The sequence below is a fragment of the Myodes glareolus genome, chromosome 10 (assembly GCF_982192425.1).
Source record: "Myodes glareolus chromosome 10, mMyoGla1.1, whole genome shotgun sequence".
NCBI classification, from domain to species: Eukaryota; Metazoa; Chordata; class Mammalia; order Rodentia; family Cricetidae; genus Myodes; species Myodes glareolus.
The window spans coordinates 60593927-60618484 of NC_142035.1; the positions used below are offsets into that span (position 1 = coordinate 60593927).

Sequence of the window (24558 nt, forward strand, 5' to 3'; positions counted from 1 at the left end):
ATAAATTATATCACAACCTCACTGTGCCATCTCTAGTAGCACTAGGTTTGGGATCATCAGTGTCGCAGCCTGATGTATCGTCTTCCTCATGACTCCCTTCTCATAGGGACATGCCACTGTGTAGCCTTTATTATATTTGAACATGCAACCTTGTGCATTGATTTTTATTTATAGGACAGTCTTTCAAAAGTAAAACTGTCTAGAACGGAGGAATGGCTCATTTGATGAAGTGTTTACTGCAGAAGCATGGGGACCAGTGTTTGAGTCCTAGAACCCATACAAAAGCGGGGCAGGTGTGATTGGCTCGCTTTTAATTTCAGTACTCAGGAAGTGGAGATAGGGGCTCCCCAGGCAAGCTGGTTAGTTAGACTAGCTGGGATTGATGAACTACGGGTTCTGTAGGAGACCCTGGCTCAATAATACACAGTCAAGAGAGGTCAAGAAAGACATGTCAACTTCAGGTCTCTATATGCATGTTCACACATGTGCAGGTACACCTGTGCCTATACACATGCATCCACACCCATGTAAACGCACACACACTTGCACCACACACATACGCACAGCCACAGTTAAGGTGCATGCATCTCATAGATACTGCCAGCTTTCTTCCTGTGTCTATAACAGTTTGCTTGCCAACCCCAAACATATAATTCTGTCTCCATACTCTTTAGTACTAGATGTTGTCAATTTTATTTTGGTTTCTCTTTTTGATTTTAGTTTGCATTTCTCTGTTCTCTGAGGAATCAGATTCTTTTTGCATCTTGTTGGTAAACACTGGCTCGGCTTTCCTGCCAAGCCTCCCCCGACTTCTGTTCTCCAGACAGGAACTGGAGCAGCAGCGTCAGCGAGCATGACGGATTTGAGTCCTAGTGGCTTTTGTGTGTTGTGTTGATTTAAACCCATCAAAAAGATGGATTTCAAGCAAATGCCGTTTGAAAAGGTTACGGATGAGAAGGAAAGAATGGCGATGCACGTGCGGGCTTGCCAGGGCTGTCTGATTTCCCCAGCTTTCCGCAGCGCTCACCCTGTGGGTCCATGACCTAGCTGTACCCTATGCTCTGCAAAGCGTGTAGAGTCTGTGGTGACCCCGGGGAAGTGAGGAGGAACTCACATGTTTTCTTAGGGAGGGGCATGTGGAAAGAGGAACTGGGTGGCATGCTGTGTTAGAGAGAGGCTCATGTGAGGAACTGGGTGGTATACTGTGTTAGAGAGAGGCTCATGGGAGGAACTGGGTGGTATACTGTGTTAGAGAGAGGCTCATGGGAGGAACTGGGTGGTATACTGTGTTAGAGAGAGGCTCATGGGAGGAACTGGGTGGCATGTGTATTAGAGAGAGGCTCACATGGAGATGGGCCTTCCCAGCATCCCGCAGCACCAAGACCTTTCTCCTGCCAGCTGCTAACCCAAGGTGAGCGTCACCGGGTGGCAGTGCCTCCTTTTCTGAGGATTTTTTTCTAGCGTTTGAGAAGTCCTGGAGTCCTATCTTGACTCCACCTGGAAAACTTGATAACTTGATGCCGCTTTTCTGAACCATTTGAACAATGTGGGGGGGAAAAAAGCAAAAAACCAAAACAAAACAACAACAACAAAAAACCTTAAAACCATCCAGAAACTAAAACTATGGTCACGGTGAAAGAGCAGAGAGTTCGAGAGGGAAGAAGTACAGAGGAGAGCTTCGAGGCTTTGGGAACTCCCAGGACGGCCCCATAGGGCCTGTCACAGCCCTCAGTCCAGGGCCCCCATGCACATCCAAAGCTATAGGGCTTTTGTCTGTTCTAGTGAACAGGGTGGTCACGGAGCAGCTTTTATCTTCCTTACTGACTTCTCGGGACAAGCAGATCGACTTTTGGAGCATATCCAAAGGCTGGGAAACAGTGGAGCCTTCCAGTAGTGAAGTTCCGGATCGATTTTAAAATGGTGTGAACAGAACAGGAGTCAGTGGGTGGGATGTGGAGAGCCGAGAGGGTGCTGAATGGAGAGGAGAGGCTGGCCAGGCCAGGGAGGAGCAGATGTTTTACAAACACATTTTGTGGGGAGAGGTGACAGAATCAAGCACTGGGCGGCATGTGTGCTTGAGTGGAAAGAAGGCGTCGAGCATAAACTGGAATTGCCAGGGAATTAAACCAAAAGACCCTCCCCTGTTCTGGAGATTCCGCAGTGCCAAATGGCCAATGAAACCGTGTAGTAGCAGGGAGTTAGGATGTTGCCGATCCAGAGGCTGATTATCTTGGACTGTCTTTGCACATCTCTGTGTTTTGACCTAATATCTTTTTTAGTATGAGGTAAAACCTTTGAAAGGTGTTCTTAGCAGAGCCTTCCACAAACCCAGAAGTTATGCATGTCGTCAGAGAGCGTCTGAAACCTCACAGCAGAGATTTCCTGCTTTGCTGTGTGGTCCCTGCCAATGGAGTTGTTAAATAGTCGACTTATGACTTTGCTTTTGTTCAGTGACTTCTAATAAATAAAAATAAAATAAAAGCCATGGAACTTCTGCAGGGACCCACTGGTACCAGAGACTTTGAAGAACCCTACACTGGGCACCATGTTTCCCTAAGAAACTGGGGTTCTTTTTCTGGGCTCTTCAACCTTGTTACTAAAAGAGCTTTAAATTAGAAACTCGAGGACAGTTTTGTTCGAGAGAAAAATAACAGGGCAGGCAAGCTGTGAATCCGAACAGCTGCTGGGAGGAGGGATTCGGAGGGCGGGGTGGGGAGGGGCAGTAGAGCGTGGTGGGTGGGGAGAGTCCGCCTTTTGAATTAGACCGGGATGTTCAGCAATGAAGGTCAGCAAACAAAGGGGAGTTGTGGCTTCAGAGAGGTGAGAACACCCAAAGTTCCAGAGAAAACATGTTTAGACTCTGACCAGTGTCTGAGAGAAAGGGATAGGAGAGAAGAAAAAGGACAAATTGAATAGAGTTGAGAGCTGAGTGGTTGCAGCTCCAGGAACAACTGCACTGAGGGTTTCTGGGAAGGAAAAGAACATTATTTCATTAAGAGAATAACTCCTACCTAAGCTTGGCTTTAGGGGAATCAGCCTTTCTGAGGGGTGGTCTCTTGGTCAGGTGACAGACAGGCCCGGTAGGGTGAACTTCTAAGGGAGGAGACAATAATATGAAATGCTCTTGTCTTTGGAACAGGTCATGTCGCCACACAAGGCTAAAGGAAAATTCCGTTGGGGAGAGCGGTCCATCCTCGGTGGCCTTCAAGGCTTCAAGGCATCTATTATAACACGTTATTGCAGGCAGCCTGATTCTGTGTTCCCAAGTCATGGTCACTCGTATCTGGCTCAAGAGCTCTCTTATTCCCTCTGTAGTGGAAGCTGACTTTGCATCAAGACAAAGGGTACGTTCCAGATCTGTAACATGAAGTTCCTGGGGATGTCATGACCTGAATGATAATACAGAGCAGATGAGGTCCCTGAGGATGCCGTGTTCTGGGATGATAATACAGAAGGAGAGGAAGAGGCTTCGGAAGGATTCAGGGTTAGTGTGGGCATCGTGAGTTGCTTCTGCTGCTTCTGAGGGTACAAAGTGGATGTGTTGGTACAGGTTGTTAATATCCAGACAAACTTGGCCCCGCCCATTGAGGACCTGACAGAGTGCATCATGCCCTGTGTCATGCCTGCACGCAGGACAGGCAGTATCCTGTCTCTTTAGAAAGCAAAACTCCACCGACTTCTCTCTCTCTCTCTCCCCTTTTCTCTCTCTCTCTCTCTCTCTCTCTCTCTCTCTCTGTATCTCTCTCTTTCTTTCTCTGTCTCTCTCTTCTCTTTCACCACTCCTGTCCCCAGAGGCCAGTCTCTTCCCTTCCCTTTCTCCTTCTTTTTAACCTAAGTTCTATCTGTATTGCATATTTGTCTGTCCCTCACCCGCTATGGGCTCTTACTTGCTGCCAAGGTCCCTCTCATGCAGAATCATTACAGGTTTTGTCTTAGTCACTGTTCTATTGCTGTGAAGGGGCACCATGACTAAGGCAACTCTAAGAAAGCATTTAATTGGGACTCAGCTTTCTGTTTCAGAAGGCTTAACCCATTATCATCATGGCAGGGAGCATGGCAGCAGGCGTGGAGCTGGAGCAGTGGCTGAGAGCTACATCCTGGTCCACAGGCAGAAAGAGGCGCTGGACCTGGTGTGGGTCTTTTGGACCTTCAAATCCACCCTCAGTGACACCCCTCCTCCAATAAGGCCATCCCTCCTCACCCTTTTCAAACAGTGCCACTTCCTGGTGACTAAGCATTCACAATATGAGCCTGTGGGGTATTCTCATTCAGAGCAGCACAGGTTTGCATGGGACTATTGGGTCTGTGGCACAGAGAAGAGGCAAGGTGGGCCGTAGGCACAGGAGCCATTCCTGTTTCCTGGCAATGTTCTAGTGGGTGGGGCTGGAAGGAAGATAGCCCAAGAAGGGCTCAGGCGCCTTGATAAGGGAAGAGGATCCAGCAAAAGGAACTGAAGTGGGAGCAGAAAATCCAGAAATGCGTCATCTGGGTGAAAATGTTACTGGTAGGGTCCTCGTATCCAGTTGTGAACAGTCAGGCACTAAATGATCTGGTTAGGGTCGACGCATAAGAAAAAGATAGATACTGTCACCCCTATTCCTTCACTGCCACCTCAAGGCCCTCACTGCTAGTTCACAAGTCCGCCAACCCACAGGCATAAACGACACACCAGAGGCCCAATCGCCTGATGACAGTGACTCACCACCACCTCACAGGCCTCATGGCCACCCGCCAGGTCTTACTGTACAGGATCCACAGGGCTCACTGGCATCCAGGACCTCGTGATCTCCATAGGGCACACTGTCATATCCCCGCCACCCTTCAGCCCTGAATTTACACCACAGGATCTCAGTGCTACCGACAGTCTACACGGCCACCTCATGTACTCTGGAACTCCCCGTCACATCACAGGCATTGCGGCCGCTTCACAGACCTTACTGCCAACATGCAAGCTGTCATTGCCCTCTCAAAGACAGCAATGACAGCTCGTAGACCTTGCCGCCCCCTCACAGGCTTCACGACCATGGCCAAAGCATCACCTCCACCCTACAGCCCCTCCCTGTCACTACACAGGCCTTCATTCCTCCTAATGTTCTCATAACCACTTCATAGACATTTCTAGATACCCAAGAGGTGTCATTGCCAAGCACAGGCCTCATGGACACTTCACAGGCTGTCCCTGCCATTTTCACACCCCCCCTTCACCTCACATATAACAATGTCACCTTACATACTGAAGCGATTACCTCATTATTCTTTATCATTAAAGACAAGAAACTCGGGAGTCAGATATCAAAGTAAGAAGCTGAATAATCAGAGAAGTAGCTGAGAAGCACTTCTCTCCTTCCCAAAGGGCTGAGAATCTTTCTAAGCCCCACCCTACTACTTCCTGTGTCTTTCTATCTGTCTTTGGTTGTCCAAAACCTCTATGGCTAATTTTGGTCAGCTAGTAGCTAACTCCGTCCTTTGACAAAGTAAAATTTATTGGAAGTCTTGGGAGTGTCAGCGTGTGAACAAAATATCCCACAGTTACCCTGACTATTACCTAACAGACCCATTCCTATCACTTCAGAGACCGTTCCCGACAACACACAAGCATCACTGCCACCTTGCTGGCCTCATTGGTACTCGACTAGCCTCAGAGCCAAACATCAGATGTCATAGCCATCCCACAGTCCTCCTGCCACATCACAGTCTATCACGGCCAGCTCACAGGAATCACTGGCACCTGAAAGTCTCTCACTTCACATCACACCCCTCAATGTCACCTCACAGCCCTCACTGTCACCTCACAGCCCTCATTGTCAGCTCACAGACCCTCACTGTCACCACACAGCCCTCACTGTCACCTCACAGACCCTCACGGTCACCTCACAAGATCTCACTGTCATCTCACAGCCCTCACTGTCACCTCACAGCCCTCACTGTCACTTCAGAGGCCTCACTGTCACTTCACAGGCCCTCACTGTCACCTCACAGGCCCTCACTGTCACCTCACAGGTCTTCACTGTCACCTCACAGGATCTCACTGTCACCTCACAGGTCCTCACTGTCACCTCACAGGATCTCACAGTCACCTCACAGGATCTCACTGTCACCTCACAGGTCCTCACTGTCACCTTACAGGATCTCACTGTCACCTCACAGCCCTCACTGTCACCTCACAGCCCTCACTGTCACCACACAGGTCCTCACTGTCACCTCACAGGTCCTCACTGTCACCTCACAGGTCCTCAATGTCACCTCACAGCCCTCACTGTCACCTCACAGACCCTCACTGTCACCTTACAGCCATCACTGTCACCGCACAGGTTCTCACTGTCACCTCACAGCCCTCAGTGTCACCTCAAAGACCCTCACCGTCACCTCACAGACCCTCACTGTCACCTCACATACCCTCACTGTCACCTCACAGACCCTCACTGTCACCTCACAGCCCTCACTGTCACCTCACAGCCCTCACTGTCACCTCACAGCCCTCACTGTCACCTCACAGCCCTCACCGTCACCTCACAGACCCTCACTGTCACCGCACAGCCCTCACTGTAACCTCACAGACCCTCACTGTCACCTCACAGACCCTCACTGTCACCTCACAGGATCTCACTGTCACGTCACAGCCCTCACTGTCACATCACAGCCCTCACTGTCACCTCAGAGCCCTCACTGTCACCTCACAAGCCCTCACTGTCACCTCACAGGTCCTCACTGTCACCTCACAGGTCCTCACTGTCACCTCACAAGCCCTCACTGTCACCTCACAGGATCTCACTGTCACCTCACAGGATCTCACTGTCACCTCACAGCTCTCACTGTCACCTCACAGGATCCCACTGTCATCTCACAGGGTCTCACTGTCACCTCACAGTCCTCACTGTCACCTCACAGCCCTCACTGTCACCTCACAGGTCCTCACTGTCACCTCACAGCACTCACTGTCACCTCACAGGTACTCACTGTCACCTCACAGGGTCTCACTGTCACCTCACAGGGTCTCACTGTCACCTCACAGTCCTCACGGTCACCTCACAGCCCTCACTGTCACCTCACAGGATCTCACTGTCATCACACAGGGTCTCACTGTCACCTCACAGTCCTCACTGTCACTTCACAGCCCTCACTGTCATCTCACAGGTCCTCACTGTAACCTCACAGGTCCTCACTGTCACCTCACAAGTCCTCCCTGTCACCTCACAGCCCTCACTGTCACCTCACAGCCCTCACTGTCACCTCACAGGTCCTCACTGTCACCTCACAGGATGTCACTGTCACCTTACAGGATCTCACTGTCACCTCACAGCCCTCACTGTCACCTCACAGGTCCTCACTGTCACCTCACAGCACTCACTGTCACCTCACAGGTCCTCACTGTCACCTCACAGGTACTCACTGTCACCTCACAGGGTCTCACTGTCACCTCACAGGGTCTCACTGTCACCTCACAGTCCTCACGGTCACCTCACAGCCCTCACTGTAACCTCACAGCCCTCACTGTCACCTCATAGGATCTCACTGTAACCTCACAGCCCTCACTGTCACCTCATAGGATCTCACTGTCACCACACAGCCCTCACTGTCACCTCACAGGTCCTCACTGTAACCTCACAGCCCTCACTGTCACCTCATAGCCCTCACTGTCACCTCACAGCCCTCACTGTCACCTCACAGCTCTCACTTTCACCTCACAGCCCTCACTGTCACCTCATAGCCCTCACTGTCACCTCACAGGGTCTCACTGTCACCTTACAGACCCTCACTGTCACCTCACAGGTCCTCACTGTCACCTCACAGGATCTCACTGTCACCTCACAGGATGTCACTGTCACCTCACAGGATCTCACTGTCCCCTCACAGGATCTCACTGTCATCTCACAGGGTCTCTCTGTCACCTCACAGTCCTCACTGTCACCTCACAGCCCTCACTGTCACCTCACAGGTCCTCACTGTCACCTCACAGGTACTCACTGTCACCTCACAGGGTCTCACTGTCACCTCACAGGGTCTCACTGTCACCTCACAGTCCTCACGGTCACCTCACAGCCCTCACTGTCACCTCACAGCCCTCACTGTCACCTCACAGCTCTCACTTTCACCTCACAGCCCTCACTGTCACCTCATAGCCCTCACTGTCACCTCACAGGGTCTCACTGTCACCTTACAGACCCTCACTGTCACCTCACAGGTCCTCACTGTCACCTCACAGGATCTCACTGTCACCTCACAGGATGTCACTGTCACCTCACAGGGTCTCACTGTCACCTCACAGTCCTCACGGTCACCTCACAGCCCTCACTGTAACCTCACAGCCCTCACTGTCACCTCATAGGATCTCACTGTAACCTCACAGCCCTCACTGTCACCTCAAAGGATCTCATTGTCACCACACAGCCCTCACTGTCACCTCACAGCTCTCACTTTCACCTCACAGCCCTCACTGTCACCTCACAGGATCTCACTGTCACCTCACAGCCCTCACTGTCACCTCACAGGATCTCACTGTCACCTCACAGGTCCTCACTATCACCTCACAGGATCTCACTTTCACCTCACAGCCCTCACTATCACCTCACAGCCCTCACTATCACCTCACAGCCCTCACTGTCACCTCACAGCCCTCACTGTCACCTCACAGGTCCTCACTGTCACCTCACAGGATGTCACTGTCACCTCACAGGATCTCACTGTCACCTCACAGCCCTCACTGTCACCTCACAGGATCTCACTGTCACCTCACAGCCCTCACTGTTACCTCACAGCTCTCACTTTCACCTCACAGCCCTCACTGTCACCTCATAGCCCTCACTGTCACCTCACAGGTCCTCACTGTCACCTCACAGGCCCTCACTGTCACCTCACAGGATCTCACTGTCACCTCACAGCCCTCATGTCACCTCACAGGATCTCACTGTCACCTCACAGGTCCTCACTGTCACCTCACAGGATCTCACTGTAACCTCACAGCCCTCACTATCACCTCACAGCCCTCACTGTCACCTCACAGGATCTCACTGTCACCTCACAGGTCCTCACTGTCACCTCACAGGATGTCACTGTCACCTTACAGGATCTCACTGTCACCTCACAGCCCTCACTGTCACCTCACAGGATCTCACTGTCACCTCACAGGTCCTCACTGTCACCTCACAGGATCTCACTGTAACCTCACAGCCCTCACTGTCACCTCATAGGATCTCACTGTCACCTCACAGCCCTCACTGTCACCTCACAGGTCCTCACTGTCACCTCACAGCCCTCACTGTCACCTCACTGGATCTCACTGTAACCTCACAGCCCTCACTGTCACCTCACAGCCCTCACTGTCACCTCACAGCCCTCACTGTCACCTCACAGGATCTCACTGTCACCTCACAGCCCTCACTGTTACCTCACAGCTCTCACTTTCACCTCACAGGTCCTCACTGTCACCTCATAGCCCTCACTGTCACCTCACAGGTCCTCACTGTCACCTCACAGGCCCTCACTGTCACCTCACAGCCCTCACTGTCACCTCACAGCTCTCACTTTCACCTCACAGCCCTCACTGTCACCTCATAGCCCTCACTGTCACCTCACAGGGTCTCACTGTCACCTTACAGACCCTCACTGTCACCTCACAGGTCCTCACTGTCACCTCACAGGATCTCACTGTCACCTCACAGGATGTCACTGTCACCTCACAGGGTCTCACTGTCACCTCACAGTCCTCACGGTCACCTCACAGCCCTCACTGTAACCTCACAGCCCTCACTGTCACCTCACAGGATCTCACTGTCACCTTACAGACCCTCACTGTCACCTCACAGGTCCTCACTGTCACCTCACAGGATCTCACTGTCACCTCACAGGTCCTCACTGTCACCTCACAGGCCTTCACTGTCACCTCACAGCCCTCAGTGTCACCTCACAGCCATCACTGTCACCTCACAGGTCCTCACTGTTACCTCACAGGACCTCATTGTCACCTCCCAGGATCTCACTGTCACCTCACATCCCTCACTGTCTCCTCACAGGATCTCACTGTCACCTCACAACCCTCACTGTCACCTCACAGCCCTCACTGTCACCTCACAGACCTCACTGTCACCTCACATGTCTTTATTGTCACCTCACAGCCCTCACTGTCACCTCACAGACCCTGTCACCTCACAGCCCCTCACTGTCACCTCACAGGTCCTCACTGTCACCTCACAGCCCTCACTGTCACCTCACAGCCCTCACTGTCACCTCACAGCCTACAGTCCTATGTCCGACCTCACTCATCTCATAGACCCTTGCTCCACAGGTCACACTGCCACCTGGTAGGCAGAGCACATTGCCATCCCCTGCCAGGCTTCCCTGACACCTTCCCGGTCATTACTGTCACCTCACAGGCCTGCACAGTTTCACCCTATAGGTGATTTCACCAGTTGACCTAGATGAGAAGAAGTCAAACCGCTAAACTTGTTTTAAGGACTCTAAATGTTTGGGGTTTTTGGGTCTCATGTGCAGCCCTTAGAAAGTCAGGACACCCAACAGGAGGTTCACTCTCCAGAGTTGTCTGGGCTGCATGGAGGAGGAAAGTTTCAAGCTTTTCCTTCCACCCTCTGTGGAGGACAAATAATTCAGTGTACCACTTCTAAGCAGCAATTATTTTGCGGCCACACAGTGAACGCTGTGATGTCTTCCTGGCGTCTGGGAATCAGTCTCCCTAATTCATAGTTAGGCCGTGATCGTGGAAAGGCCCCTGACACGACAGCTATTTAACACTCACTGGGAGTGAGGCAGAGCTTGGCACTTTTCATATATCATTTCACTGGCTGCGTGGTCCTTCACGGTCAGCATTAGCACGCTCCTTCGGGGCACTGTTAGGGACAGAGCGGCCCGCACCACATAGCTACTGTCAGCAGCAAGTGCTCGTCACCTCTCACCGCTGCCGAAGGTCAGGGATTGGCTGCAGCTTGGCTGAGTGCTCCTGGCTCACGCTCGCTCATAAAATTATAATTCAGATGCTGGCGAGAGATGCAGGCCCAGGAAGGCTCGAGCAAGGATGGACGGTCCCCTTGGGCTCTTTCCCATGACTTCATTGCCTCACTGTGAGGACCTCTTCACCAGGCTGCCTGGGTTTCCAGAAACTTATCAGCTGGCTGGCTTTTCTCAGGGCAAGCGACCCAAAAGAGAGGAAAGGAGCTTGCTTGTGTCTCCTGCGACCTAGCCTTGGAAGTCTCGCTGTCATATCTGCCGTGTCCTATTTCTGCTAGTTGACCCTGTTGTGAGAGAGGCCCACACAAGAACATGAATACCAGAGGGGGAGAGATCATTGACTGTCTTTCAAGTTACTTATTAATTAATATAGTAATACTTAATTACTTCTTGTAATGCAAATATTAGTTTATTTTTGAGGTTATAAAAATAGATGTCATAATTACAACCTACTCTTTATAAGAATGGTTCTAATCATTTAAAAGTTATACAGAGTTGACCGGGTGATGAAGGGTCATACCTTTGATCCCGGCACTTGGGAGGCAGAGGCAGGCAGATTTCTGAGTTCAAGGCCAGCCTGGTCTACAGAGCAAGTTCCAGGACATCCAGGGCTACACAGAGAAGCCCTGTCTCGAAAAACAAAACAAAAGAAAACAAAAATACAGAGCATGGGAAACATTCTCACTGGTTCAATTGTGTACTGTCAGTTATTGTAACTTTTGAGATTGCTCATAAGGGAAAGGGCAGGGTTTGGACATTTTGATTGTTGCTGCAGAAACACTAAGTAGAATTTAGTGTGCAAGTTTTGATCGATACTAAAAGAAAATATGGCTTAAATGTCAGTTCCACTCCCTTCTATTATTATTGTTGTTGTTGTTGTTGTTTTGTTTTTGTTTTTGAGACACAGTTTCTCTATGTAATAGCCCTGGCTGTCCTGGAACTCACTCTGTAGACCATGTTGGCCTCAAACTCACAGAGATCCGCCTGCCTCTGCCTCCCCAGGCGTGTGCCACCACAGCCCAGCCTAAATTTTAATAGTATATTGGAAATAGTGTAGAGTTTTGGTCAAGAATAAGATATTAGTTTTAAGATGAAGTCGTATGAAACATGACTTTTGGGTTCACTAAAGAAACAAAAGAGGTATAGTTAGCATTTAAAATGCTTAAAAATTACCAAGATTTTAAAGTTTAATCAAAAACTTCTTCTTGAGAATTTAAGACATAAGTGAATGAGTTTGTTCTTTTGAATTCTACTATGAAGATCTTTTCTCTGTCTCCTGTTTAAAACCACAGTGAGTGAGTCATGTAATAGAAACATGTTTCAGAACTTGCCCAAGGCCACATAAAGCAAATCCCAAATGTAAATACTTTTATCTTCAAACAATAGACAATAGAGGGCACAAAATTCAAGAGGGGGGATTACTCATTTGGTGGGGGCAGGTAGTATACAGGGGCTTAGGGGTCAAAATTTATATGGAAGACTTAGTTAAGGCTGTCACAAAGAGACAGTAGTAACTTTGTTTCCGACTTTGCTCTTAGGCCCTTGTCATTCAGTTAGGCTTATTGCTAATGTTACCTCTGTAAGTTCTTGAATAAGTTGAGACATTTCCTGGGGACAAGTAAAAAGACCACAGCTGTCACACCACTTGGCATGCATTCCTTTTGACTTAGATTCAGATCCTTAAAAAAAGCTCTGAGTTTAGGGGACAGGGAACCAGTAGGTGACAAATTTGCCCATTTGATCAGATTGCCTCAGTTTTAGCTTTGCCGATCTGGAGTTTTTCATTTCTCCTTCTGTGTGTGGTGTGGGGGTGTGCATGTGGGAGCTGGAGGGCAACCTCAGCTGGTGTCCCTCTTTGGAGATGGTCTCTCACTGGCCTGAACCTTGTCAAGTCGTCTAGGCTGGTCGGCCAGTGAGCCCATTGATCCACCCATCCCTTCCTCAGTGACAAGTGGGCATCCCTGCGCCTGGCTTTTGTGGACCCTCGGGATCAAACTCAGGTCTTCTCCACAGGCCTGGATTTCTACCTTTATGATTCTCAACTTCCCATTAGATCTTTTATTTCTACTACCTCAATCACTAAATCTGAGGACATTTTCCATCTCTCTTGTTGGTTAACACATTTTATAAGGAAATATGTCAATATAAGAAAATGATATGGAAAAAGACTCCAGAAGGTATTTGCAATTCACAGATGTCAGAGTAATTATGTAAACCTAAACTGAACTGATTTCAAAGAGCTATCCTAAGGGTTTAGAGCAATGGCTCAGCAGTTAAGAGCACTGGCTGCCCTTCCAGAGATAAGCTGGTTTGATTCCCAGTATCCACAGGGCAGTTTACATCTGTCTGTGACTCCAGTTCCAGAGGATCTGAAGTCCCCTTTTGGCCTATATGGGCACATATATGCATGTAAAACACTCATACACACAATTAAAGAAAGTTAAAAACCTATCTTAGAATTAAAAAACACACATTGCTATTGTCAGCTGAATATAAACATGTACTTCACAACAAATTAACCCGATAACCAAAGGCTCCCCTTCCTTCCATAGAGCCATGTTGTATGGCATCCCAGAGGTAGCACCCGAACAGGCCGGCTCTGTGAGGAGTTTTGTTAGTTCTGAGGCACATGTTTAATGTTGCTTTGAGACTGTCATTAGCGGGGCATGTAAAAAAGTGAGCATGATCGTTGTTAAGGGCAACAATCCAAGCTGGCAGCAGCCTGGAAAAGGTGTTTCTAGGAATAAAACCAATTTATTTTAAAGACATTTAGCTCCAGCACAGAACACCTTCCAGTGGATTTATAATGAAATGCACTCACTCACATAAACTTTTGCTGGAACTAATGGGCTGTAGGATGGCCCTTCACTCGAACTACTAGCCAGTCCTGAAAAATGGAATCTGGCGTTTGCCGTCTTCCACATGATGGTGTTAGGAGTGGACAGAGCAGCCGGAGCTCGGATGAAGTCGTCTTTCCCTCAATACTCACAGTTCCATTGGTTACAGGAAGATAACCACTGTAGATGGGGTCACTCGGCTGTGGACTGGTTGGCAATTTAACACGCTGACCTGGAACTCACTAGAAGTCAGCATCTCAAAACACAAACAAACAAAAAAAGCAACAAGAAGAAGAAGAAGAAGAAGAAGAAGAAGAAGAAGAAGAAGAAGAAGAAGAAGAAGAAGAAGAAGAAGAAACAGGGCACTCAGCCCTGTAGTATCATTTCCACTCCAGAGTAAAGTGGCCTTTCCAGATGCAGCCTGCTAAGGGCTTGTCTTTTTGTCTAAGCAAATATTGCCAAATTTCCCAGCAGCTATTCATGTCTGATCTACTCAAGTTAAAAAAACAAAAACCCACAGACCTGGTCATCGGGAGTTCAAAATAGGCTTTCCCAGCAGTGCAAAACGTCATGACACCTCTGACTCCTTTGAGAGAAAGGGGATAGGGAGGAAGAAGACAGAAAGGAGGACGGGAAGAGGCAGGCGTATCCCTGTAAGTTAGAGGCCAGCCTGTTCTACACAGGGGGAGACCCTGTCTCAAAAGACAGAACAGCGTAGAGCAGAGCAGAGCCTAAGCCACCACAGCAACCAAAGCAGTGACAAAAAGCCAACAAATAAAACTTGCTCTTGTCATCTGGACTCTTGAAGGTTTTCCTGTCACCAGCCATTCTAAACCGAATGGCTGTGCTGTGGCCTTGGCATGCTTCTCTCTCTAAGGCTTCTAGTCACCTCTGGAAACAAGGACGCTGTAGGAATGGCTCGTCCAGATTTCTTCTGTCCATATCCATGCCTAAAATCTGTTCAGTGTGACACATCCCTTGCTCCTTTGAAGTAGCTTCAGAAAGTTCTTCATGGCTCTATAGCAAGTCTATAAGTTGTGGTGTGTCACAGTTTTTGCACAAAAGGTGGCCTTCATTTCCTTACTTGGATGGCTATAAAAAAACATGAGTCTGTGCCCTATCCTTTGCCACGCTATCTACATACTCAACCTTTTTAAGCACCATGTCAAGGGTAGACTAATGGGGTGTGTGGCTTAGTGAAGTAGCTCTTGTAGATCTTAGTTACTTTATCCATACTACCTGGTGACATTGATTGTCCTGTGAAAGCCAGTCTTTCATGAACCCTTAAGGTAGGAAATCACTCTCTCACAGGACAGAAAACATTTCTCTCTGTCTTTTGCTTTGTAATGGGAAAAATAACAGGTCATATCTTCTCATTTATGTTTCAGACAGGCTAATAGTGTAGCATGCGGGCTTTGTTTTGAACTTGTAGGAAAATTACATGACAAATAACCGTGACATTCAAATCAACTGGTGTGAGAAGGGAAACATGGGAGCCGGAAGCCAATTTATTCATGAAATGCTAAAACATTAGCTAAGTTCTCCTGGGTTTATCTGCATCTCTCTGCCCGCCATCACCATGAGTCTTGGATTCTTAGAAAATGATACAAAGAAAGGGAACCTTTTGTTCAGTTTTCAGCAAGGAAGATTCAGGGACAGTGAGCCCGAGTTGCCTTAAATAGCCCCTGAGAATGCACATGCACAACGGTGCTCAGCATGGGAGCTGGATAGAGCAGAACTGAGTCTCCTGATTGGTTTGCTCTCGGTGCTTTGCCCTCCTTTCTCTCTGTCTTAGCATCCTCTGTTATAGCTTGACAAATAGCTCTGCGAGTGTGTGTGTGTGTGTGTGTGTGTGTGAGGGTGTGTGTGCATGGGCATGTGACTTGGGTGAGGACACTTGTGCCACCGTGAACCTCTGGAGGTCAGAGGCCAACTTTACGGAGTCAGTTCTGTCCTTCCACCTTTATGTGGGCTCTGGGGCTTGAACTCGGGTTGTTTCACAACCACAGCTTGCATTTGAAATAGTATTGTGTCTGACCACTGTGCTGCCCTCTGTTACAGGCAAGTATTTTCCGAGGGCCTTAGTTCTCTCGCTCTTTGTATGTTAGCCGTGTGCTGATCTGTTCCGTCGTTTACTTTATACTGCTCTCTCCTTCCAGGACATTTTTGACCCCTGGCATTCTGAGCATCTATTCCCTGTTCATATTTTGAGTATCCTCGTGGGGCTGTGCGCTGTACTTTATTCTGTCAGTGATGCTTGTGTCCCAGTCTTGACCTTGCTCTCAACTTCAGATCTGCCACTTCCTTCCAGAGCCTTCTACGCCCTGACCATCTGGCCCTGGCCTGGATCTGGCCCCCGGGAGCTCTCACCCCATCTGCTGCGCTGGTTCTCCCAGCTCCTCCCTCGAGGACCATCCTTCTCTGTGGGTCATGTTCTTCCTTTGGGGACAGGAGGAAGTGGTGAAGGACTTTGAGGAGGTGTGTGGGGAAACGACCTTCGCAGTCGAGGAAGAATGGCTTCAGATCTGTCAGAATCCCAACACTTTCCCGAACTCTCCAACCTCCAGTCTTTGTTGTTCTTCCTGCCCCCCTCCCACACTCAGCCATGAAAAAGTAATGTAATTTGAACTTTTAAGTATGTCATTGTCAGACTAGATCCAGATCACAAGGAGCGAAGCTCCGATTTTCAAGCCTCGCTTCCCTCACTCCCCAGCTGTGCTGGTCCCAGGAGACTGAAGTGGAATGTGTGCACTTTCTTTCCTTAGTCCTCTCACTATCCTGCCCTCGAGGCTCTTGGAAATATTCCCAACATGATTTTTCCTTTCCAGCCACATAATTATAGTTACTGGAAGAGAGGGGGTGGAGAGTGGGGTGTGTGAGCATCACATGTACACTCATTACAGTACAGCACCGTGTGTCATCATTGACCGTGTCTCTTCAGCCTGCGTTGACAGTGTGTTGACAATGGGGGTAGTAAACATTCAGCTTGTTGACTGGAGTTTATTGTCATCAGTAAGTGTACCTACAAAACCAAGAATGCAGAGAAAAAAAATCTGGTGAGTCTAATAAAATCATAGGAAGCTTTGAGTTTTCATTTAATTATTTATTTAGGTCTCCATTGTAAAGAACGTGCTTGGTTCTAGCTGAGTGTGGTGCTTTAATTCCAGCACTTGAGAGGCAGAGACAGGTGGATCTCTGTGAGTTCAAGGCTAGCCTGGTCTACAAAGCAAGTTCCGGGTCTGCCAGGTTACACAGTTACACAGAGAAATTCTGTCTCTCTCATACACACACACACACACATACACATATACACACAAACACATAGTGAGGTGGGAGAAAGGGAGAGAGAGAGAGAGAGAAAGAGAGAGAGAGAGAGAGAAAGAGAGAGAGAGAAAGAGAGAGAACAAAAAAACAAAGGTGAACAGAATTATAAGTTATAGCTCTTAATGTTTATTCATCTAGTGGGTGTGAGTGTATATATGTATGTGGGTGTGTAAGTATCCATGCATGTGTGCACCATGCCTTTGGAGGCCAGCAGAAGCTGCTAGGTGTCTTCTATGATATCTGCTATATTAAGGAAGGGGTTCTCCCTGAATCTGGAACTTGTGCCCTCCCCTACCCCTTTGTTCTGGGGTGTAAGGGATATGCAGGTCCATGACCCCACTTCATATATGGGTGCTGGGATCCAAACTCTGGTTTCTAGGCATGGCTAATATTATATTAGATGCCTGGTTTTCTGAAGGAACGCTTTTGTGTCTGCAAAGATCTCTTACTGAGGTGGCCTGTGCCATAGATACCTAGGACCGTGAGCTAGTTCATCTCTTTGCAGTCAGCTTGGCTCTTCCCGTGCCTGCTGGTGAAGAGCGCCAGACTTCAAGAAACATTCTCCCGCCCCCCCCCATGCTTTAATAGATTTTCTGTTGCTATAAGAAGGTTTGCTTAGTTCACAGTTGTGGTGGTTGGAAGTCTAAGAGCACAGCGCTCACAGCAGTTCAGCTTCTGGTGAGGGTTTCTCGAGGCTTCAGCTCAGGGGAAAGAGCCAAAGGGAAGCACAGCCCGTCTGTGTGTGTGAGAGAGGGGAGGAGCCAGGCTCAATTCATGAGGACACACTGGCATACCAATCTAGTTCTGTGAGAGTGAGCATTCACTCCGCAGGAGAAAAGCCTTTCCACCTCTTAAGGAAACACTCAGCTCTTAAAGGTTCTGCTGCCTCTTAATGCTGTTACATTGCTGAGTAACCGTCAACACAATTTCTCTTTTGTTTATAGCACCTAATGAAAGGGGAGTGGGAAGTGAGGTCATTAGTTGTCATTGCTGTCACAGATGGGGCGGGTGATCCTGAGGTTCTTGCCATAGAGTCTCAAGGAACAACACTCTTTCCAGGGAGGCCACAGCCAGCCTGAGAGACCGGAGAGTAAGGGATTTGGGAACCATGAAAACTTTATAGTTTAGACTGGAGTCTTGACTCTCTTCTTACCTTGTGTGTTTGCGTATTGAGACCCACGGGACCACTTGAGGGCCTCTGACGGAGAAAGTCGAGACGGTGGCCGTTTGGATCCTGATGGTATAAAGTTTGCCTCTGTGGTTGTTGCAGTCTTACCTAAAGCTCTTCGTGTGGCCTCATGGGAGAAGACCAGACAAGGATATTACGGGAGTCCCTTTTTGTATTCTTCAGCGTTCCAACAATGGATCCAGTGAATACCTGAATTATTCATTGGGAATGAGTACTCCAAGGAGAGGCTATCCAAGGTTAAATTGGAAAGATGTATTTCGTAAGATGCTTTTCATTCGAGGTAATGGCTTCAAATTCACCATGAATTTTAATATACTCACTGTGTAGCTCTCTCCTGCTAATTCAATTCCTCCTTAATTTGAACTCCCCGAATCTTTCTTAAATGAAAGAGTGCCTGAATCAAATTAATTGTAGCTGAAATATCATAATTTTCTCATGATAACAGCTATCAGCTTAGGCAGTGTGGGGCAGCTACCAGGGAGTTTAATCACAAGGTATGGCAAATTAACACTTCACGAATGAAGAGGGAAGGGTCCAGGTTTCAAGTGAAGGCTGTAGAGTGAATGGTCTTGGGAACCACCAGGCCTGACAGTCTGGCTAGATGCAGTTCACTGTCATGTCCTTGTTGGTGGTCATAATTCTGTCAATACCAACAGCAAAAGACCCACGTTTCACCCAGCATGTTTTGGCCTTCTGGGTTGCTGGGGGGATGATCTGAATAGTTAAAGAGGGAAACTGTTTTAAAACAGAACAAGATGAAGTCTTTAAGCATTCCTCTGGAGATGTGAACTTTGAACGGTTGCTGTTACTCCAGCTCCTCTCCACGGCCCCGAGGTTCACCCGGCTCTGCGGTGTCTTCCCGGTGTCTCCAGGGGTCATTCACTTCTCTACACCAAGGAAGTTCTTTCCTCTGCTCTTGTCTTTCCCTCACTGTGCCTTTTTGTTCCGTCTCCCTTTCTGATGAAAGGGAATTCCGTTTGGGAGTTTGAGTGGAGCAGTTCATGTAAGGGCTCAAAGAAAAACATGCATTTGAATCTTAATTTTGCTCTAATTTCAAAGTGCCCCCTTTAAAATGTTGGTGCTTACAGCAGAGCAGTTGACATGATAGTGTTAAGATTGGACTTCAAAAGAAGATTAAGCCATGAGGGCTGCTCACCCACCTGAACAGGATCATGGCTCTTATAAAAGGGCTCCCACCATGGTTGGTGGGAGCCAATCACTTGCCTTCACTTGCTTTCCCTCTCCCACCATACCCATCTTCTCTAGATGATGCAGCAAAGGGTGCCGTTGTGGAAACAGGGAGCAGTCCTGGTTAGACAATTGAACTGATTCGTGCCTTGATCCTGGATTTCCATACTCCACAATAAGAAATGTTTTTTGCTTACTTTTTTTTATTATGTGTGCGTGTGCGTGTGTGTGTGTGTGTGTGTGTCTACGTGCTATAGTGGATATGTGGATAACTTTTAGGAGTCAGTTCTCTCTTTCCACCATGGGTCCCAGGATCAAAGTCAGATAATCAGGCTTGAGTAGCAAGTTCTTTTCCACTGAGCTATTTCAAGCCCAAATTACAGCTTTTTTGGTTACTTATTTCTTTTATAAATAGCCTAGTCTGTGGTGTTGTCACAATCAAACTGCTGCTGCACTCCTTAGAGCCTCAGGGACCTCTATTTAGATGCACCAGCATGTTTAACCTTCATCATGAAGAAAGAAGAATGGCAGGACCGCTCAGAGAGAGGGAAAGTCAGTGAGTTTATTGATTAAACAAAGACATTCAAGATGCATGTGCAAAGTGGAGTGTGAGCATTAGGAGAGAAAGGCACCTAAGTGGCTCAGAAGTAGCTGTGTGATCTGGAGACTTTAAAATGCCGGTGGGAGACATTAGGGAGAGAGTGTGTTGTTCTGCTTGGCCGCAGAAGTCTGATGTGACGCGGAGACCTTATTTTAGGTACTTTGTGGCAAGCTTGCGGGTAAGAAGACAGCACCATTAAAGACAGAAACATTGAACAATTAGATCCTTCCTCTTGAAGAGGCTGGGATTAAGAGAGTGCTTCGTCTCTTCTTCACAGTCTCCTTTGTCATGGTTCTCAGAGAAGACGGCACAGTTCAACTGCGGGTGTTCTGGCTGCATTGATGTTCTTGGGTGTCAGGCAGTGGGAGACTAAACTCAGAACCAGAGAGTGGCCGCGGCAGTGTGTGTGGTGTTCCTTTCTCACCTTCTCTTTCTTTCCCAACTAGCTGTCTTGCCTCAGTGTTTGTCTACAGCACTGGAAAGGACCAGGACAGATTTTAGGATGATTTTATTTCACTAGGATGCTACAAATCTGGGCAATAGAGCATGGAGGCAGCCAGGGGTCACATCTTAAATAAAAGACATCATACAACCTTGAAAAGTTTGGGGGTTTGTTTATCATCAGTGGCAAATGGATTGAACTCAGTGTCATCCCTTCTTTATCCTCTGGCAATATGTATTTGCTTATTTATGCATTTATTTATAAGTAAGTAACCCCAACTTGAAAAAAAATAAGTGTTACAAAGAATGCACATAGAATCATACCTTAAAAGGGGGGATGTTTTGGCTTCCTAGTAATAAGGTTAAAAAATGAATAGTGTTCCTTTTTTCCATTTTTTATTAAAATTCTTGATTTTTATTTTGTGAGGACATGAGCAAGAGAGCTTCCTGCCACTTGTGGGAAGATGATGGATAAAGGTGCTTTAAATTATTTTTAAAAAATAAATAACTAGATATCCTTATAATTGTATTATTATTTGTAATATATCCTTGACTAGATGCCATTTTAGCCCCTCCCTGCCCTAGGAGCTGTTGAGATGAATGCCATCTTCTAGTGGACTATTCCATTCCTAGATCACGATCAGACTTTAAAATCCTGCCTGTAAAACCATGTAAGGAAGGCTGCTTTGGCCAGACTCTAATTTGTGTGTCAGTGAGGAAGGGCCAAGAACGAACTCCCAAATCAGCAGGCCGCTCATACATCCTTATTGTTCAGCCTATCACCTTGGTGACAGCAGTTCTTATCCTGAATAAATGGGAGTGTGTGTGTGTGTGTGTGTGTGTGTGTGTGTGTGTGTGTGTAAACACTGCCCATGTTTTCTTACTGAGTCACCATGCTAATACAGAGTTCTGTAGAGAATTCCTGGAAGCAGCTGGACTCTGTACCTAGATACATCAATTGGTTTTTCTACATTGTCTGCAAGATAATAGGCATCATAGGACATTGTGTTTGAGAACTTGGCAGTAAGTTCTGTCCGTATGCAGGGACCAACACAGCTCCTTGGAGTGACCCTTTCTGGACTTCTGGATCTGCTGTGCCCTGCGAAGCACCATGTCCTTCCCATGGTGCGGTGGTTCTGCTGTCAAATGGCTGATTAGCAAGCATCCTCTGGACAGGTCGTGTCCTTAGGGGGCCAGCCAAGTTACAGATGTGCCTGCTTTCTCAGCAGGCACAGGAAGAATGTGCTGTGTGATACACCTGAAGATGGGCCCTGGGCAGCTTGGTGGGCTGCGGGCTCCAGGTCTAGGAGTCTGAGAGTTGAGTTGGAGCCCACTGCGCTGGGGCATCTTTGCAGTTGAGGGTCCTCTGTCAAAAATAGGCCTGGCTTCAGTATGCCATTCTAATTCGGAGTTCAGTTTGGAGACCAATGATGAGATACATACCCCCCAAAGATGGTTTCACTACAAGGAGTTTTGATTGCTGTCTGTCCATGTATTTTTATAAATTCATTTATTTAACAATTATTTACTCTTCCTATTATTGAGCTGTGTGTAGACTTGTAGCTGAACAAAAGTGACATGTTTTTTTTTTCCCCGATTAAAAAAGGGAGAAACAAATGGCTAATAATTAAGAACTTACTATAGAGGGACAGTAGGGTATTCTAATGAAGTACAATAGAGGCAGGAACATAAGTGTTTAAAACAGAGAGACAGTCAGGGAAGGCCGTGTGGAGGAGACAGTATTTAAATGAAAGCCCGGATTAAAAGGAACCAAACCTATGAGGAAGATGTCAGACAATCCAGGAATGCTATACAAAGACTCCCTGGGGTTAGGGTGAGCCTTGATGCAGTTCAGATGCAGCCAGAGAGCTGGTTCTGCAAACCAGAGATGGAAAGGTATGAGGTTGACAGGCAGACACCAGATTATATACACAGGCCTGGAGGCTGACACACTGAGAAAGGGATACACTGTCGGGCTCTATTGGAATGAGGAGTCTGGGGCTGAGAGGAAAAGGCTTCTTTGGAGCTTGAGTCTGGGGGACCATCGGCATTGTTATGGAAAGCCACAGAAATAGGTAGTCTAACCAGGAAGAGATTGTAGAGAGGCCAGAGTCCCTGAAAAAGACCAATCAGAGACTTATGGAAGTGGGAGATGTTGTGGGATATTTGTACACTGTGTGAAGATGTACTGCTGTGATTGGTGTAATAAAAAGCTGAATAGTCAATAGCTAGGCAGGAGGTTATGGGTGGGATTTCCTGGAGAGAAAGGAAGAGGAGGAGGAATCTAGGCACACAGGAGATGCCAGGAGACATGGAGTGGAAGCAGGAGGTGCAAGACGGATGAGAGGTAACACCACGTGGTAGAACATAGATTAATATAAACGGGTTAATTTAAGTTACAAGAGCTAGTGAGACAAACCTAAGCTACAGGTTGAGCTTTCCTAATAGACTTTAATAAGAGGTCTCGCTGTCATTATTTGGAAGCTGGCTGGCAGGACAGAAGAAGATTCGTTACAGGGAGAGTTGGAGACAGACCAGAAACAGGTTGGCCTGTGGAAGCCAGGGAGGAGAACTGGCTAAAAGAGATGGTTGATGAGGTCATTGTTGCTGAAAAATCCAGAATTTCACTGGCTAGAGTGTGGGCCACTAGTTACATGTGCTGCTTAGTTAGTTAGTTAGTTAGTTAGTTAGTTAGTTAGTTTTTGTCAGCTTGACCCAAATAAGGGTCATCTGGGAAAAGAGAGCCTTAACTGAGAAAATGCCTCCATCAGATTGGCCTGCTGCAAGTCTGTGGGACATTTTCTTGATTAGCGATTGATGAGAGAGTGCCCACTCACTGTGGGTGGTGCCACCACTTGGCAGGTGGGGCTGGGAACATGAAAGAGATTTAACTTGAGCCTGGAGAGCAAGCCAGTAAGCAGCCTTTCCCCACAGTTTCTGCCTCAGTTCCCTGATGTCAGTCAGATTCTTGCTTGAAGCTCTTGCCCTAGTTTGCTCATGAGATACTGCAATATGGAAACATAAGTCAAATGAGCTACTTCCTTCCTAAGTTGGTTTTTTGGGGGGCGGCAGTTCAATACAGGGTTTCTTTGTGTAACAGCTCTCGCTGCCCTGGAACTCACTTTGTAGACCAGGCTGGCCTCGAACTCACAGAGATCCGACTCTGACTCCAAATGATGGTATTGAAGGTGTGTGCCACCACCGTCCAAGCTCCCAAGTTGTTTTTGATCATGGTGTTTATCACAGCCGTAGAAAACAAACTAATTCACTGCTTGTGGCCTCTAAGTACTTGAAATGTGACACTTCAAACAGAGAGGCTCTGGAAATGTAAAATAAAATACAGGTTGGATTTTGAAGACAGCACAAAGGCAAACATAGAAAACTGTCTCATCAATAATTTATCAATAATGTTAGGTTGTAATCACAATGCTGGGATTAATTGGGTTAGATAAATATATCATTAAAATTCACTTGCTTCCTTTTACTCTGTGAAATACTAGCTGTAAATTAGGTGTGTGGCTTGCACTGTGCCTCTGTTGGATGCTCTACAACCTGGAAGTCCTTAGCAAACTTAAGAAAAGCAGACTGATGCTCAGGGACTCAGGGATGTAGAAAACCCTGGGTTTCTTCCCCAGCACTCTGTGAACTGGGCATGGAGCATACACTAAGTTCATCCCTGACTACATAGTTAGTTCAAGGCCACCATGGGCTATATGAGACCTTGTCTTCAAAGAAATAAAAAAAAAAATAGACTGCCTGAGATAAATACCTAGCTGATTGTTTATACTGCCAATAAGACTGAGCCATCATTGCAGGATATTGCCTGGAATTAAAAAAATAAATCAAAGTAGTACTAAAGTTTCATGTAGAATTTTTGGTATGGATGTGCTCTAGCAATTTTACATAAATTGACAGTGTAATATCCTTGAAATAAACGATTAACATATCAAAATATTTAACCCATGTTTCTCTCTTTCCTTCTTTCTTGTTGTTTTTCCTTTTGTTTTAGCCCCTAATTC

The 24558-nt window shown here is 47.4% G+C and overlaps 1 protein-coding gene across 2 annotated transcripts in view; it reads left to right on the forward strand.

Moving 5' to 3' along the window:
* The window catches only part of Gpr176 (G protein-coupled receptor 176), a 105912-nt gene that overhangs the window by 71652 nt on the left and 9702 nt on the right, over positions 1 to 24558 (forward strand). Inside the window, exon 1 of one of the 2 annotated variants that reach the window (XM_087911301.1) lies at positions 3169 to 3344. The exons of the other annotated variant lie outside the window; for it this stretch is intronic. The gene's annotated coding sequence lies outside the window, so the exon portion shown is untranslated. Of the gene's footprint in view, positions 1 to 3168; positions 3345 to 24558 lie in introns of those variants that run through there. 2 annotated transcript variants of the gene reach the window in all.